We start from the raw sequence: 19,731 nt of genomic DNA on the forward strand, positions 1-19,731 counted from the left end.
ATTTTTATTCTTACCATAACTTTCCTTCACACTTACCTATTTACTTCTGTGTAGATAGTTACTCGCCTACAATAAGAATATGATTAAATATATTTTTGTCTTAAATGAATATTGTATTAGACTTTACTTCGGGTGTCTGCTCTACACATATAGGTAGGTACCTAAACACACACTTTACATAGATAAGTAGTAACTACAGGAATTCTGAAAATGTAGAGCTTCGGTATTTGTATTGTACACCAACTTAAAAAGAAGCTACTTATAGAAATATTTTCAACTAGCTTTTGCCCGCGACTTCGTCCGCGTGGCGTGTTATATAAGAGAGAGATCTTTGTGTGTGTGGGAGTGCATATCAAATTTCAAGCATCTAACTTATGCAGTTTAGATTTTTTCATACAATTTTTTTCCCAATAACTCCCATTTTTCAAAATACAGCCAAAAATAAACTTTATATTTACTAAGGTATGCATGCATGCTAGATTGAATCAATTGATTGAATTGTTTTTTTTTAATTGATTGTTCATTGAGTTTTAATTTTAATACACACTTCCTCTCTTCCCTTCAACGTTGCTGTGCCCTACAGGGCCCATGTTTTAGTTCCTATGCCTATGTAACACCCCATTGTACTACATGGAATGCAATAAATAATTTAATTGAATTGAATTGAAAACATCTATCTCACGCGGTTTCGAGTTTTTCATATAAATGTTTTTTTCCCGCTAACTCCCGTTTCCGTGGGAATTTTGCAATATCCTGTTACAACTAAGCTTTAAGTTAACTAAGGTACCTGCATGCCAAATTTCAAGCGTCTAACTTAAGCGGTTTAGATTTTTCATACAAAAGGATTTTCCCGCTAATTTCCGTTCCCGTGGGAATTCCGGGAATTCCTTTCTTAGTGAACCTCAACGGTACTTAAGCTATGTCCCTTCCAAATTTCAAATGCCTACGTTTAGCCGTTCAGGCTATGCGTTGATATGTCAGTCACTGAGTCAGTCAGTTTCTCCTTTTATTTAGATTTGATTTTTTCATACAAATGTTTTTTCCCGCTAACTACCGTTCCCGTGGGAATTTTGTAATATCCTGTTGCAACTAAGCTTTAAGTTTACTAAAGTACCTGCATGCCAAATTTCAAACGTCTAACTTGAGTGGTGGGAATTTCGGGAATTCCTTTCTTAGTGCATCTCCACGGTACCTAAGGTACCTGCATGACAAATTTCAAACGTCTAACTTGAGTGGTTTAGATTTTTCATACAAAAGGATTTTCCCGCTAATTACCGTTCTCGTGGGAATTTCGGGAATTCCTTTCTTAGTGCACCTCTACGGTACCTAAGGTATCTGCATGCCAAATTTCAAACGTCTAACTTGAGTGGTTTAGATTTTTCATACAAAAGGATTTTCCCGCTAATTCCCGTTCCCGTGGGAATTTCGGGAATTCCTTTCTTAGTGCACCTCTACGGTATCTAAGGTACCTGCATGCCAAATTTCAAACGTCTAACTTGAGTGGTTTAGATTTTTCATACAAAAGGATTTTCCCGCTAATTCCCGTTCCCGTGGGAATTTCGGAAATTCCTTTCTTAGTGCACCTCTACGGTATCTAAGGTACCTGCGTGCCAAATTTCAAACATCTAACTTGAATGGTTTAGATTTTTCATACAAAAGGATTTTCCCGTTAATTCCCGTTCCCGTGGGAATTTCGGGAATTCCTTTCTTAGTGCATCTCCACGGTACCTAAGGTACCTGCATGACAAATTTCAAACGTCTAACTTGAGTGGTTTAGATTTTTCATACAAAAGGATTTTCCCGCTAATTACCGTTCTCGTGGGAATTTCGGGAATTCCTTTCTTAGTGCACCTCTACGGTACCTAAGGTATCTGCATGCCAAATTTCAAACGTCTAACTTGAGTGGTTTAGATTTTTCATACAAAAGGATTTTCCCGCTAATTCCCGTTCCCGTAGGAATTTCGGGAATTCCTTTCTTAGTACACCTCTACGGTATCTAAGGTACCTGCATGACAAATTTCAAACATCTAACTTGAATGGTTTAGATTTTTCATACAAAAAGATTTTTCCGCTAATTCCCGTTCCCGTGGGAATTTCGGGAATTCCTTTCTTAGTGCACCTCTACGGTATCTAAGGTACCTGCATGCCAAATTTCAAACGTCTAACTTGAGTGGTTTAGATTTTTCATACAAAAGGATTTTCCCGCTAATTCCCGTTCCCGTAGGAATTTCGGGAATTCCTTTCTTAGTGCACCTCTACGGTATCTAAGGTACCTGCATGCCAAATTTCAAACGTCTAACTTGAGTGGTTTAGATTTTTCATACAAAAGGATTTTCCCGCTAATTCCCGTTCCCGTAGGAATTTCGGGAATTCCTTTCTTAGTGCACCTCTACGGTATCAAAGGTACCTGCATGCCTAATTTCAAACGTCTAACTTGAGTGGTTTAGATTTTTCATACAAAAGGATTTCCCTTCACTACTCTGCTCCTATTGATTGTAGCGTGATGAAAAGTATACTACCTATAACCTGTCCAGGAGTGTAAAGAATAATTGTACCAAGTTTCATTAAAATCCGTCCAGTAGTTTTTGTTTCTATAAGGCACATACAGACAGACAGACAGACAGACAGACAGACAGACAAAAATTTTACTGATTGCATTTTTGGCATCAGTATCGATCACTTATCACCCCCTGATAGTTATTTTGAAAAAATATTTAATGTACAGAATTGACCTCTCTACAGATTTATTATAAGTATAGATGAGAATATTCTATCTAAAGATACCTAATCTGAGCTACTAAACATATTCAAATAGATAACTCACATTTTAACAAAATGTATTCTACCTCCTTCTATCGCATTATTTATGTATATCTGCATCCCTTTCCATAGGCCTCTTTGACATTAGATATACTTACTATAAGATCCCGTAGGTAGGTAGGTGGATACCTCAATATACTCATCTCATCGTCTCACTAAACGGAAGGGTCATTGACTCCCAATATTCATCAATCTATATTTATACAAAGGTATGTGTATAGGTAAGTGTTCATTCAGATTCGTGCCTGTTCTATATTCATGACATTGGACTCTCTAATTTTCTTTACGTCTTCCTTTTCCTTGATATTTTATGACATCATTTTTGTTGTAAGTTTTATCTATATCCTATAAATGCATAGATAAATAGGTTAGTACGTAGGTACCTATAAGTAGGTTGGTATTTTCTTACCTATCGTCTATAATTTAACAATTTTTGAATACAAACGTAAAGAGAAATTGTTTGAGACAGAAATTAACAATAGATAAACTAATACCTATTAACTAACTAACTATACCTATTGTTAATTTCGGCTCAGAAGCGCTTATTAGGTATCCCAAACATTATATACTTAAGTAGAAGAAGTCTGTATTCAAACACGGTTGAATTATTGACGACTAGTTTAGTATTAATATAGGTACCTATGATATCCTTCATTAGTTATTTCTTTCTCTGAAGGATAAGGTCGCTAATGGCTGTAGGACCTAATTAATATGGACCTATAATGTATTAATTAGATACATATTACATAGGTACGTAAGTATTCAGTATGAAAGTAGGTGCAATAATTAATCTTAATTCCATTTATGCCAATATACCTAATAATTGATGATTTATGATTATTGAATAGTTATAGATATAGATATAGATAGGTCCATAACATAAGTATGATTGGGTAGAGTACATACCTACATATGATATAACTTATCTGTTAACATGTATGCAAAACCTACAGAATACTTAAAATATTCACCAACTTCATCTACAAATCTGACTGCAAAAAAATATTGCAAGGAAAACAAAACTCAGCAGTTCTTATAAATACACGTATTCCTACGCCATGATCCATAACTCAAATGACTGCATACGTCAGGAATATAAAGGAGGATCTTTACCAAGGCCCCGCCTAAAATAGCATGGCCGCTCATTTCGCACACGCCTTCTCTCTCCCCATTGGTGCATTCAGCAAAAACTAGTTTTCCCGCTTTTAAATTGACCAATCAGCAACAATTCGATATTTAAATTCTTATTCGGAGGACATCTTTGAAGATGTGTTTATCTCTGTTGTACTCTGTATGAGTGACGAGAAGAGAGATAAGTTACAGATGTAGTAGTGTGGAGTGTAGATGTTGCACTGTTTTGCGTAGAGATGGCGGTGATTGCATGTAGTTCATCTGCTTTCTACTAGATGGAGCCAGTAAGTAAAGGTCTTTTGATAGAGCTAAATCAGCTGTTTTTAAGTGGAGACACATCACGTTTGTTTAAATGTTTGTTGTCAATATCACAAATAATTATTTAAATTATTACACATTGATGACTATTAATCTATATATAAAGATAAATTATAATAAATATAATATTGTCAATGAATGAAAGATTAGTTTTAAGATAGCGACTGGTAGAGTCGTCAGTAGAATGTCGAAAATAAAAATATTTAACTGCTAGGTACATTAAATTTATTACCAAATATTAATTATAATATAATACACAATCTCTTATCTCACAGAAGTAATACAGAAGTATCATAAGAAAAATAAATAAAGACGAATATTTATTATTTTTTGTAATTTTTAGCGTGATATATTTATTTATACGTGTAGATATATTTGGATTACACGAACCGTTGTCGTTGTTACTAAAAGTTTGTTAGACGTAAACAGTGACACTCTAATGTAGTGACTAACTTAGTAGACATAATCTATAGGTATATTCAGGCTATACCAAAAATTACAAGTAGGATGAAAACATACTTTGGCTTATTGAAAATGTCAATAACTACTTGGCCGGAGAATATAGATATATAGAAAGAGATAAAATACTTTATTGAGCACAATGGACACGAAATACAGAGATAAGGACAACATATACAGAAAAGCACAACAGGCGGCCTTATTGCTCATGCAGCAATTTCTTCCAGGCAACCTTTGGGTACAGGAAATGTTTTTACAAGTATAATAATAGCGGGTACGAATATTTGTTTTATAACTTAAATCTTACTTTCCTGTGTTCTTTTAATGTAAGAATAGTGATAGAAAATTTGTACCTACTTACTATATTTTATTTTTTTTATTTTGTCGTGACTTATTGTGGGTTTGCCGCAGATGGCATTAACTACTTGGCCAAACAAATGGGGAGCGCTGAAGGCTCTCACCCGGTACAACGTTTAAGACAACAGGCCTGAGGGTGCCCAGTTGGGCGCGAACCTCGGCTCAGGGCGTCGTCTGAGAGGAAAAATATTTGAAAGAATTAATTAATCGACCCTAGTGGGTCGATAGCGATAAGCGCTGAATGAGGGAAATCGTCGACCACGCCGGCGGGGTCGATATCGGGGCTCTGAAGTCGTACTTACTATACTAACACTGTGTTCACTGGGAGAAAGATGACTTGCAGATTGGTCATAAAAATACATACACATGAACTCACATACCAAATTCCTAACGGGAAAAGCACAGCCACATGTATTCCGAACGCAATATCTATAGCCACTTTTGAAAGTCAGATAATCAACGCTTTTGTGGCCCTTTATACCTACATATACTTACAAGGTCTCGGGTAGGTGTTAAATGAAGGTATGCAGATTTATGTAGATATAACTTCAATAGATATGTCCATACATACTCTTCAGTTTGAGTTAGTAGACATACTTTTGTAGAGATAACGCTTGACGTAGACACGATAACTGCAGGAAACAGTATATTTCCTACTACCATCACTAATTTATGCTAAAAATCATTCAAAAAACTACTCTAATTTCATTTCTATACAATATATTGATACTTACACTTTGAAACACCAACCACGCTGCTTGTGATAAAAAATAAGTATAGCACCAGTCCATAAATTTCCCATTCTTATTAAGGAACGCTAAAAATAAAAAATAAATAAAACTATAGCCACTCAACCACAATAGTAGTCAATCGGCTATAAAATCGATTCGTACCCGGCGATAGTCACTTCTAGTCTAGTAAATCGATTTTTTATCTGTGGAATGACGAAATCGATGGCTTATTGCTACATTGTATTACCTTCTAGGCATTGTGTTGTTTGTAATAATTGAACCGACCTATAGTAGAGGTCATAATCATATAGTTTGATAGTTATTTCTACAAGAATGGGTTAAAAATGTATTGTAGGTATGTATTGTGATGATTTTATTGTAAATGTTATCAATTATACACAAATAACAATATAAGTATATTTTTAATAGGTAAAATAAATTCTTGGTGCATTTTTTATTTAATGGTATTTTGACATAATTGATGATTTGTTTTCACGCAAGGGTGTTGACTACAAGATGGTATTGGGAAAGTGTTATATTACCTTCATATTTATTTTCGTTGGGGGGGGGGGGGGGGGTTATATTAAAAAAAAATGGTATATATAGTCACTCATACACGAGTATGATTATTGAATGCAACAGTAATTTTTTTGATTAGTGCATACATAGTGCAGTCACTGGTTCTTTAATATTGAAATTCAAGCTAATCTTACTTCGCTCTTATACTTTATCTTCAATTAGCGTATTTTTATAATTTATCTAAATAAATATGACATTTGGTCAATTTCACTAAAAACTTTTCAAATATATTAAATGAAGCTTTTCCTTACGAGGTAAAGAGTTTTCCGCTAGCAGTAAAACCCGTAGCACCCAAAAGGTACCAAGGAGGCTACATACATGAATCTTTCATAAATAAACAACAGTGCGTTGGCAATTTTATGGAATATTCTACCAAAAAGGCGCACCAAGGCTCTTGCGGGTTTTACTATCGCTTCCCTGTCGTTGGTAAAACATCTGTAAGTATATGCCGAGCCATACATAGGCCGGTCTTAAACTCTCCAACTAACGACCGTATATGCCCCATCGTATATACGTAACATAACCGGTTTTTACCCCCACAAACTTAAGGCAAAACTACCTTTATACCACAAGAGAATAAGCATTTTTTTCCCTTACCCTTTTCGGTTATCGCGTGAGTACCAAGTCGCAAATTTGTATTCAACAGATACCTACAATCAGAGAACACAATAATCGTAAAACAAACAATTTAAACTCTGATTCTGTTGGCTTTTAATATTACTTGTATATTGAAACAAATAAATACTACAAGTGCTTACGAGACTATGAGTATTCTCGAGGTAGTAGAGGCTGGAACATATAACGATATCGGTATCTAGCTCGTGCTAAAAGGTTGAAAGTACAGTCTCGTTAAGGTACTTATCTTACGTGTAAAATAAATTAAAAAGAAAGATAAATACCTAATAGAAATATGGAAATATGTAAAACCTATATATTCATGATATTTTAGTTATAAGGTATGTGATGGTAAATAGAACTAGAGATATTAGGTATTGTCATAACTATAAAATTATCTTAATTATGCTTCTGAATTTGAGCAGATAAAAGCTGAGATAGGTAGGTAGGTACCTATACTATGTATAAAAACATGTTATATATTTATTTACTTACAATAATTAACAACACTATCGAATTCCTTCTATAAATTGAAAATTTAAATTTACTTAAATTAATGGGATCAAATTCGGATAGCCGAAAAGTGTAGTAAAACCTATCTTACAAGTATATTTTATTTAACGTCTATCTGTGGTGTCATTTAAATTCCAATTATTCTGGTTACCAGACCGCCTTCTGTTAAAGTGTTACAGAAATAATAAAAACAAAAATAAAACTGAATTTTATTCTCCATTTTGGTTCACAAATCGGTTGGTTACGTAAATGTGCGTACATTTCTTTTAAAGGACACATTAGGTTAAGGTGAATTGGTTACACAGCCTAAATAAATACAGTAGGTATTTAATATACACACGACTTTTGTAATAGCTGATTAAATATTAATATTAAAAAACTATTTAAAAGATAAGTACAATAAAAGTAACAATATTTATACTTAAGACACGAATATTTTTAACATCATTAGCGTATAACTTATGCATTATTGTATATACAACAACAATACAATTATTATTATTATTGTATATACAATTCTATGTACAAGTATATACTAATTACATATAGAAAAAAAAATCTTTACACGGATATTCTTGATTACCTGTAATAAAGATTTAATTAAACAATTATATTCTCAAATCAATAGGTTTTAGGCAGTGCTTAAATATGTAATTTTATACTTATTAGGTACTTACTACTGAACTGAGTTTTACGATCAGAATTAGTTTAAATAATCAGTAATTAAAATGTATGTGGCATAAAAACTGAAGTACCTGCTTAGAATGTTAATTGAAATACAATTAATTACATTTGATATTTATTTTACTACTTTTGTGTCCTAATGATAACCTTCGTTTTATAACTTTTCAGTTAGTGTTTTTCTATTGTACTAAAATGTTCTTGAATCATCTTGTTTGAAAGTAATATTAATTACACACAAAATTAATTTAAAAGCAACACAAAACTCTTTTTGTTTTTATTTTTCCTCATATAAATAGATAAAACATTTACATTTTCTTTCATTAAAATTACTTACTTATAAATTATAGTAAGTCATCATTTATAAGTAATTTTAATGTACTACGTAATATAAGTAAATAAATGTGTTTATATAACTATAATCAATGTGTATTTAATAATTCCATACAGTTTAATAGGTATCATTAAAATAGATTTGATTAAGTAGAACATAACATAACATAACATAACAAATACTTTATTGCACAAACAGGAAAAAACAAAAAACAAAACAAAAGAGAAAAAAGAAAGAAGAAGAAGAGAAGAAGAAGAAGAAGAAGAAAGAAGAAGTTATACAGGTTGTGCTAATTATACACATTAGTTAGTTTTGGCGTCCATTTCAATTTTGAACAAAAATAAACACAGTTTATGTCTTTACCAGTCTATTTTTTTATTATATTTAAGTATCAACTTTAGAATATTTATTTATAAATGGTACCAATTTTAAAAATGAACTTATATTCCTTCATATTGATATTCCAAAGCCAAACACCCTTAAATAAAACAAACCTTCCCAAGAATCGTACTGGGGATATTTTGCACGCTAGCTGGAAGCACCAACAACTGAACTAAACGTTCTTCATGTCACAAGATAATATGTATTACCTATAGCGGAAAGTTTTTTGGAGCCGCTGCATCACAAATTAAGTTGTCTTCACACCTGCAAATGCAAACATAACTTCCATTAAATTCTGATGGAAACATGGACTGTTGACGAAAATACACCTACAGGGTGAAAGTGCCCATTATACACAACACTGGTGCTCGCCGGCAACTTTGTTTAAAGGAAATTATTAATTACGTCACAACCTTGCTTGGTTAAGTCAATAATAACAATACAAATTTAATTATTGGTACTTATACATTTTTATAACTATTTTTTTATGATGATTTAAGAAATATTATTATAATGTTAACATTTAGCCAGTTTTATTTAAAATGATTACTCATTTTATTGAATATTAGCAAGTTATTATCTAGCCTCACGCTAAACCAAAAAGTATTACCTAATAATTATTCCAACATTACAATTACGTATTTTTATAACACCTATGTATAAGTAGAATAAAAAAAAAACAATATAAAAAATGCTGAATTGATAATGGTATATTTGGACAACTGTCAAGATTATTATCTACTAATAAATAGGTAACATACTTAATAATGTCGGGAATGAGTTGGGCTTTCTTCCAAGTAATATTAAGTAGAGGATGCGTTATCGACAATTTTGCTAGGACTAGATTACAGAAATTGGTGCTATACCTTATTAGCAAATAAAATTATATTTTGTCTATGTCAGATAGAATAAGGTATTATTATTAATATTTTATCGTCCTTACATGACTTACTGTATTACCGTTTTATGCCAATATCGCTTATTAGCTTAGGCATTGATGGTAGATGTTGCCAAGATAAAAATATTAACATTAGACGGACAAAGTAACGGTACTCTGTATATAAAATGTATATATATGTATATGTATAATGCAGCTGAAAGAAGTAATGAAGCGGTAATTTCTTTTTTAAGAACTTAAAATTGGGTTTTCTTAATATATGACTTTGTGTTTTCAGCAAAATTGACTTTAAGAAGTATTTATGTACTGTTGGTGGATACAAATTTCTCAATAAAAATGAACTTTTACTGTGCTACTTACACAGGAAGTCGCTAAATAAATTAAGGATGTTATTTTGCAAGAGGAAAATATTTCTTTTCTGTTTACACAGATGGCATGTTAATTAATAAAAAAAAAAACATGCAAAGTATTAACTTTTTTATATGATCATTATTTAGAATCTAGTATAATATATCTACTCAGAAATACATTATATTATAGTAAGTTGCAAAATATATGCTCGGATATTTGAATAAAGGTATACATTTTAAACGGATCACTTTTAAAGAAAGTTTAAGTTAGGTATTTATAAACCAACGCACAATTACTACAATAACAATCGACTATCTTTGAAACAATAAAGCGAAACAAGAGACAATCCAAACAAATCCTTTAAAAAAGCGTGTTAACTGTCGAAAACGCAACAAACATCCAATATATAAGTATATATTTATAAATACTAAAAGGCACCCACATAAATATAGGCCGAAGAAGATCGCGTAAAACATACGTTACGTGTTCCGAATACTGGAGCTGCGTTGTATACTTTCGTATATCTTTGTATAGAGAAGTTCTGTATATTGTATATGTTTGTATATTCGTTGTACTGGTCTCGAGCACTGAAGTGCAGTTAGGGAATACCGCACCGGCTGATACGCCGTAAAGTACCGGGGTACAGGGTAAAAGAGAGCGCCTTTGGTAGATATGTGTGGGGATACCTTAAGTTTTTAAATGTTCCGTTAAGAAATTCGATACTTATAATTATTTTATAGAAATGTAAATAAAAATATAGTTACATTAGAAAATTGGTAGAAAAAAGTAGAGTGCGTAGTAGATGTTATCTTGTAATTAATAAAAATGGAAAGTTATCACTTATGTATCGTAGTACTGACATATAACATTTTTGAAAATGACGGAATACATACATTTAGATCATATTCCAATAACATGCAGTGTAGATATTTTTATTTACATAATCTAACCGCGTATATTTTATCATTTATATAATTAGATAGATAAATAAAATAATTTATAATTATATACTTAAATATATATTATACCTAATCCTCTTTTAAACCATCACCTTACTTTTAAGCCTGTTCAAATGGGTCCGTATCTTCGCACGAATCTTTTCTTCGTGTCCCGTGTAGAGTCGCTGGGGTCAATAAAATATGTAGGCAGACAGAGAGCTCGGGTTCCCTCCGCCTTTCCTATAACAAGAAAGGAATTTTTCTATGCATTTATTTTCTTACAATATCGCTGAAATACCTTCCAGAAGTTTCTAGGACATTTACACTTTGGATGCATTTGAATATCGAGCGGCTTTTAGGCGCCGCTGATGATTACGAGCGTAATATTTTGTTACAGATTTTTTTTTACCTTTTTAACGGTTTCGTAATTTACTCTCATGCATTTTTTGGAAAAGCTAGCACACATTAATATTTTTTATATTGGGTTAGATTACTTACTAACTTATTTGTAAAAATTGCCTAGTTCAGTCTATTTTGCTAACATATGTATTTGAAGAAAAAATAAGTAGTCAAACAAAATACTTCACTCATAATGCTAAAATGTGTTTATTTAAGTATAGTAGTTTAGGTTAAAGATAAATTGCTTATTAGCTTGTAAGCTAGATTGTAATATTATGAAGCATATTTTTATTCTAAGGCTTTATTTAAATAAATAAAAAACTCATAATGCAACTGATGTAAGATTTTTTATTTCTGAATTTCCTACTCAGTGATAGACGTGTTTCTACTAGCCCAATAATCAGTATTTCAATAAGTTATTAAGTCACACTTAAGCTACAAAAACAACTGTAGGCACAGAACAATTTATGACATCAATGTCTAATTTCGAATGTCTACCAACGGCCGGCTGTGTCCTCTTGATTACTACGAGTAAAGATGAACAGTTGTTCATGTTTCAATTGATTTAGACCATGGGCGGTGTATTGGTCAATAGCTACTTAGTATATCGTACTGATTGCTATAAGCATGTCATGTTTTGTACCTACTTGCTGCCCGGTTCAAGAATTTAGACGACTTTTGAATTAATCAATGTTGTAGGTATATTATATTTCAGCGCAAAGGTTTTTATAATAGTAACAGATGTAAAACAAATAATTGTCACGTTTATTAGTCCTCTGTTGGAGTGAAGCCAAGGTATCTATGAAGTTAGTGTCTCTATTTAAGTCTATTTTTACCTATTCGTAACGATATACAAATTAAATTCAAATGAAAATAATAGTTTATTTAAAATGTCAGAACAGTATCTATATTTTCATACCTGTATCTTTCTGTACCTATATTACGTCTTTTTCGCACTAAGCCGCCCAAAAGGGAATCCTTAGTCCTGTTGTCTTAAATTTTGTACCGGGTGAGAGCCCTCAGCGCTCTCCATTTGTCCGGTCCAGTAGTTAATGCCACCTGCGTCAAATCTGTAGTAAGTCACGTCAAAAGTATATATACAGGGTGTTAGTGACATCGTAACGAAAACTTTGAGGGATGATTCAGACCATGATTCTGAGTTGATATCAAGTGGAATTTTCCGTCGCAAAAGTATGGATAGAAAAATAATTAAGAAAAACACAAAAAAAAATCATGAATTTTTTGACAGGAAATTCCACTTGATATCAACTCAGAATCATGGTCTGAATCATCCCCCTCAATATTCGTTACGGTGTCACTAACACCCATACCTACTTGTATGGCTACCGTATGTACTTGTACGGGGTGTAAGTGACATCGTAACGAATACTGAGAGGGATGATTCAGCTGATTATTCTGAGTTAATATCAAGTGGAATTTTCCATCGCAAAAGTATAGAATTGAAAATAATTTTAAAAAACTAAAAAAAAAAACATGAATTTTGCGACGGAAAAATCCACTTGATATTGACTCAGAATCGTGGTCTGAATCATCCCTCAAAGTTTTCGTTACGATGTCACTAACACCCCGTATAGTGTATGTATACTATATGTTAATTTTCTGTAATGCCCATTCTAATCAAGCTATATTTAATGTGCTGTATATTATGTTTTGGCTGTAGGTATGTAACAATGTCAAATTCAGAAAAACTAAAACAATAGGTATATAAAACACAATGAGAAACTGTTTAAAAATTAATAAGCTTTTGGAACTCGCACTTTGTAAAGAAGGGGAAAGTTACCCTTCTTATTTAATATTAAAAAGTGTTTAAATTACACTTTTTTTTTAAATAGTAAGTTTGTACATATGTATGGTAATTTATTCCCAAGCAACGATTAATCGAAAAGGACCTCATTTATGTCACGTATAAAGTTACCTAAACTTCTCAAACTCATTCCTACCTAGCATTCCCACTATTCCTCATTCCTACGTACCACTTAACAAAGTTGTTGTCTTAACACACCCATTTCGTTTTCCATCCATAAACTAGACAAGTAGAGCACCAATTTTCTTGAACCAAGCAATATTTGACAGTAAAACTGCGGTGTCTCATTAACTGAGAGCAAGAGCCAGTTGCGGTAAGTTACTGGCGACTGCCGCAGTAAAATACCCCACTTGATTGGTGGGATGGCGGCAAACATGGGCCCGGTGCTGCTAGCCCACTGGGCTTGGTTGCCTCACTAAACAACTTGTATCGATCTACACACACATAAGTACTCACATACTCACTTGTTCTTCCTAAAGGCTCTAAGCAATGAAAATACCCACAATATTCCTCCAACGACATTATTGCAACAATCAATTTCTTAATTAAAAGGTTACAGCCAATGACCGACAATTAAAACCCTTTACCCCCAATAAAATCGCCTAATTAATTTCCAAACCCAAATTTCCGAACTTCTCAATTATGCAAATAATTTTAAATCTGCAATTTTAGCTCGTTGGAGTAAAGTTAAAGATAGCTTATTTCAAACTAAAAATACAATATTTTACCTTTAAAACGCAAAGAGAGTATCTCACTTGTAAGTTTCGCCGCAAATGCTCTACAAAATGGCGTATTAAAGGCAATTCGGGTTGAAAATCGATGTTGAATGTTTGCGTTTCGCTACATCTGCCGTAATAAGGTGTCGAGTGTAAGTACGAGTTGTATCGAGATACCTACGAGCTTGATGTGAGTTCGGTTTACTTCAAAACGGGTCTGATAATATGCAATGAGCAGTTAGATAGTAATTTTACGAGACATCTGGGAGTAACCGCCTTCGGCCTTCTACGCGCGCCGTATACTTAAGCCGACTAAATATAAACCGGCCTTCCGCTTCGAAATATTTTTATTATTTACTATACCTACGCATAGCGCAGATGCTATTGGATTGCTGTTTTCGCTAGTATTCTTTTAATTTATCCTCCTATTAATATTTATCAATATCGAAGGACGCTGTGATAAAAAAAAGTTTGCATGTCGTCCGCGACCTCGCTTCAAGTAGCTTTCACGCGAAGCTATCAAGTTGTATAAGAAAAAGCAATGGCAATTTAAAGATGATACCCGCAGGCCAACACATCACGAGATTAAACAAGTTGTTTCCTTAAAACAAGGCCGCAGAAAATTGCGGAATAAACTGCGAAACGAATTGTAATTTCGCAAGCATAGTATGACGAAACGACCTTTAGCACGAAGGGAATTAAGCTACTGGAGAAGCGCTTTCGTATCACATGGAACCCGAGTGTTTTTACGGAGTTAATGACTGCAACGACGAAAAAGAGAGATTTAAGAAACGATATGAATATCAATTTTTAATTTGTCACCAGGGAAACTGAGAAGGCGTTCTTTCTCTTGAAATTATTAACACATAATAATGTGGTTTTATGGTCACTTTTAATGGAACGCTGGGCTATCGACGTGGTTGGGGGAGATATGGGCCCAATAACACTCCATGTTAATGGAGCCTGTCGACGAAGCCGCGTGTGTTAGCTACACACATAGTCACCGATACATTCGATTACATTCAAGTGCCATTCACTTCTATTAGGTAAATGCACTCTTACCTACATTAATTTAAATACTTATTGCATGTGACTACATAAAAATACACCAAGAGTAACCTTAAATTATTTTATACTTCTTACGGATGCATACTGTTGAATATTTTTTTCTCATCGCTGACGACGACGCCGTGAACTTTATCGAACCGGACCCACAATTTTCAATTTTAATATTCCATTATTAGGTACTTAGTTCCATAATAATATAAAGCTATTTTACAAATATAAATAAGCTATTTGACGGAGACGTTCTCACATTTGTGAATATTTTCTTCACATTTACACATCAATATGTAATCATTCATCGGATTATGTTTAAAGAATGCGGTATGTTTTGAGTAAGCAAGAACCGTTTTGGGGCTCTACCTACGTGCTTTATACGCATATTAACACTTTATCTAACACGACTAAAATATCCATATGTTTTGTTGTTCTTTTAACATCCAATAATTCAGCTGGATAGCGCACCATACAAATGGATCTTGAAAAACAAGCAGTTATTTTGACAGCAACTGCTACGCGAGTAGGTACGTCTTAAACGCACTAGAACATAAACAAAAACGTTCCTTTTCCCCTCGCTCTTAAGCTTACAATCGCCTGTGACTTTCAGAGAAAATATGAGATTTTTTCGTTAGTTACGCTAGACCTTAATTTTAATTTGGAATGAGCTTTTTATAGAGGACTCTGAAGAGGAACGATTTTTCATAAGTGATGAGGCGGCACTGATTGCGTATATTGGATTATATAAGGTAGTTATTTATAAGAAAACTCTTGGCCCTTGGAAAAATGTGGGCTGTAATAAATATTAAATAAAAGCTACGTCGACATGTGTAACCAATCGTCTGATTATACTCGTTCGTTATGAATAAGCCCCGCTAGGTTTTAATAACGCCGAGCTCAGGGTTCTGTGATGATATATTGACAATTCAAAGGCGCCGCAAATCCCTAATAATTAATTGTTTTTTTCATAAAAACCTATCATGTTTTCAAGCCGCCTCCCGAATTCATGTATCCATTAAACAAGAAACTCGGAACACAGGTGTATGTAACGGTTTAATTTTGTCTAAATTGAACGCTCCGTGTAACATTGGATCTTAAATACCTAAATTAATTCCCAGCCTTATTTACATTTTTGCTGTTGAATATAAAGTGATTTTGCTATATCGATGAAGTGATCCGCTTCCTTAATCCATAGCGAAGGAAGTTGTTTAGACTATAATGAATTCCGGGATTATACCGCCTGTCGTCTGTTGTATCAAGTAGGTACCTAAAATTAGCATCGGAAACATATAACAGATCCGATATGTATTTAACATACCTACCTAATACGAATTCATAAATAACTGGGTGGATTATAAAAAGTATAGTGATTTATGTGTCAAAAGCCGGTTAAGTGTGTATTGCCTCCTCCTCGGGATGAAGCCTCCTATAGGCGCTATAATGATAGTAAATTAACTTTCAATTTGCATTTTAATAGCTTGGGATTCTTCTCTCGCATATTTCGCTAGAATTTACACGGCTCGGATTGTCAACGGAGGGCAATTGGAAAAACATAAAAAAGCTATAAAATTGGATCGTAAAAGAATTGTAATTCGACTGCACGTTATTTTGCCCCTCGATATTACTGACTCGAAGCGGTTTCTACTTCACTCATTATGCAATTATTATTATTGGCGTATTAAAATCTTAAAGTGTTTTTTTAAAAAATAATTACGGTAACTTAAAATGTTTTGTGTTTAAAATGCCATCGCGAACGGCTTTCATTTCAGAGATATTAAATATCTCATGTCGATTTTTTGTTCTTGTTTCGTTTTCAAACATAAAGAAGTGAAAAACAACTCATTGGTGCTTCTTTGTTCGAATTTTAAAAGTAGACCACATAAATGTGGAATCCAAAGTTCGTGTTTTCTATTTTACTCTTGTTCTATATTCATGAAAGGCATTCGGAAGCGGTGGAAGTATAATAGAAATTCTACCCGGAATATCTTATCAAAGTAAAAGATAAAAGTTTTAAGATTTTATTTAAGACGCGAGTCGCGCTCCCCGAAGTTCGTCCATAACGGTCCCGCATTTCGGGCGCGGAGATATCCTTCGAGAGACAAAAATACTAAATTAAAAATGTTCGGGGGTTATCTATACTTGGACTTAATATACGATTCTAACAGATGTTATGATTATAAATCTGAATCCATAGGTACTAGACAGCTTACCTACTGCAATGCAACCGAAATCTACGCAAACGAAGACATACCTATATTTTTTTTACGTGACATAGTAGATTTGCCTCTGATGGCATTAACTATTTAGAGCGGGTAGTACCTAAGTTCACAGGAAAGTCAAATTGAAAAATAATGAGAAAAGGCATTGATTTCTACATTTATTTATATTGTAAGTTAACACTTATATGATATTGGTGTAACTACTTGCGTCTGCAGGACTAAATATGAAATTGAGAATTTACTATGTAAGATATAAGGCACGTAATGCCGTATTTTAGACATAATGAACAAAGTTTGGCAGCCCGCTCGAAGTTAGATAACTTACGGCGACTTTTATCAACCTTCATCGTACTTGCCTCTAGTTTACTAACTAAATTCTCATGAAATATTTTTGCCCATCGAACCACGGTACAGTTGCACTAAGAAATTTATGCGCTGAGTTTTGATATTAGGTACCTAGGTATATTTCCATGCTACTTTTTAAAGTTTTTTAAAGTAGCATGGAGAGTATTTTACAGAAATGCTGCACCGACAAGAGCGTGGCTCTTAAATTGATGATGATGAGGTATATTTCAAGAAAGTAACATTTTATATAATTCACGAGACAAACATTGAAATATGCATTAACAGATGTAATCATTTTCTTAATAAAAGTATTAGGAGCATGTTTAATATTATTTAGGTAGCCCTTAAATGCATATAAAAATATTGCACTGGCTGCTTTTTGTTAAATTATGTCTATTTTTTATTTTTTAATATAGTTTATATCTTGTTTTTCTTGTTCACTTGATTGTGCATGCTGTGACTACTTGTAATTGAGCTAGCTCTTAATCTTTTTTTTATTGTCTGTAACTTTGCATGTGCAGAGTGTAGCTTGTAAGTTGTCCATAATAAATAAATAAATAAATATTAGATATAGGTATAACGATATAAAAGGTACATATCATAAAATTTATAAGTAAAGTCGTACTTATATGTATCAATATCCAATAGCCAAATGAATATTCTTTACTTAGATACTTATATACCATTTTAAGAGTAAATATCACCTGTGAGCTTCTCTCGGCGAAGGTCTATCAAACTTGTCTTATCCATTAAAGTTAATAGCATAGAGTAGCTAGCATACTAGCATAACTAAAGGAATTACTCGACCCTAAACTTCGCCGTTTCCATTAGTTTGATTAGGAAAAGATCCGACAACATGTTGGTATTTAAGTAACTTTTAACTATCCGAACACAACCACACACACGTACGAATGTGTGCTTCCGTCAGAAACCGAATTAAACACAAACGCCACAAATCTATACCACAAACAAGGTAAAATATACCCTATGTCTTCGTTCGCAGAATGATTTCGGCTCAGCTGGTTAGCTGGTATAAGCCAGGTTATTGCAATAGTTGTCCGTATCGATTGGTAGTCTCCGGCCGATACAACCGCTTCTATTTACGCTCTTTACCTATTTATAAATCGAACTATCTGCTCCCTACCTGCGTCGCTATCGGCTCCCTATATCTACCCACCTCTGTAACATATGGAGGTACAGATTACACGACTCGATAGGAAAACTTGAATCGCGGCTCGGGTAGGAGAAACTTTAGGCATTTTGAATACTGAAGGTGACCTGTTGTTTGTTTTTATACGGACAAATTACATTATAACAGATTTACTATTTATTCTTCTCAATCTTATAAGTTTGCGTTATCTAACATTTGTCTTTACTAATTTATTAAAAGCGAAAATTAGCAACGCCTAAAAAAATATCCGTTATATTTATTGGTCTGTTGTACCTATTAATAAAAATATAATAAAGCAAGACACTTAACGTGACATTATTATATAATAAACATGTTAGTTTAGAACCCAGTTACTTTGTCATTGATTACTTTAGTAAAATTCTAATGTGAAATCACAAACAATAAAGTATATTTACGATTCATTTAACGTAATTTTCAAGAAGTAACATCCATACCTATAGTTTCAAGAAGAAATTGGCACAACCAAAGAACACATTGTGATATAGGATACTTAAAACCGGCAATTTGTTTCAAAATTATTGCTACATGTGCTATAACAAAGTCTAGATTATTTGAATTGTGTTTATGTTATTTTAAGTAGGTAGGTACATACTTATATCTATACAATGACGTGTATAAAAGGCTAAGCCTTTTTAGACTTTCATTGTACTTACGAACAAAGTTAAATCATTGTTAGATAAAGAATTCTAGAGTAACAAAAATCCTAATTTATGATTATGGTATTAAATAAGAACAATATAAGAATTAATCTTATAAAATGCCACTGTAATCTGAATGCGCCAGGTAGTTTTCGAAGTGGTGACACGTGCCAACAACTTTATAGACCATAAAACCAAGTGTTAGAGCTCATCTTTCTTGTTAACGAGCTTC

General features: G+C 33.1%; 1 protein-coding gene across 15 annotated transcripts in view; it reads left to right on the forward strand.

Moving 5' to 3' along the window:
- The window catches only part of LOC126370097 (homeobox protein abdominal-A homolog), a 255,549-nt gene that overhangs the window by 117,261 nt on the left and 118,557 nt on the right, over positions 1 to 19,731 (forward strand). The gene's annotated exons all lie outside the window — the stretch shown is intronic.

The sequence above is a fragment of the Pectinophora gossypiella genome, chromosome 10 (assembly GCF_024362695.1).
Source record: "Pectinophora gossypiella chromosome 10, ilPecGoss1.1, whole genome shotgun sequence".
In the NCBI taxonomy this organism is placed as follows: Eukaryota; Metazoa; Arthropoda; class Insecta; order Lepidoptera; family Gelechiidae; genus Pectinophora; species Pectinophora gossypiella.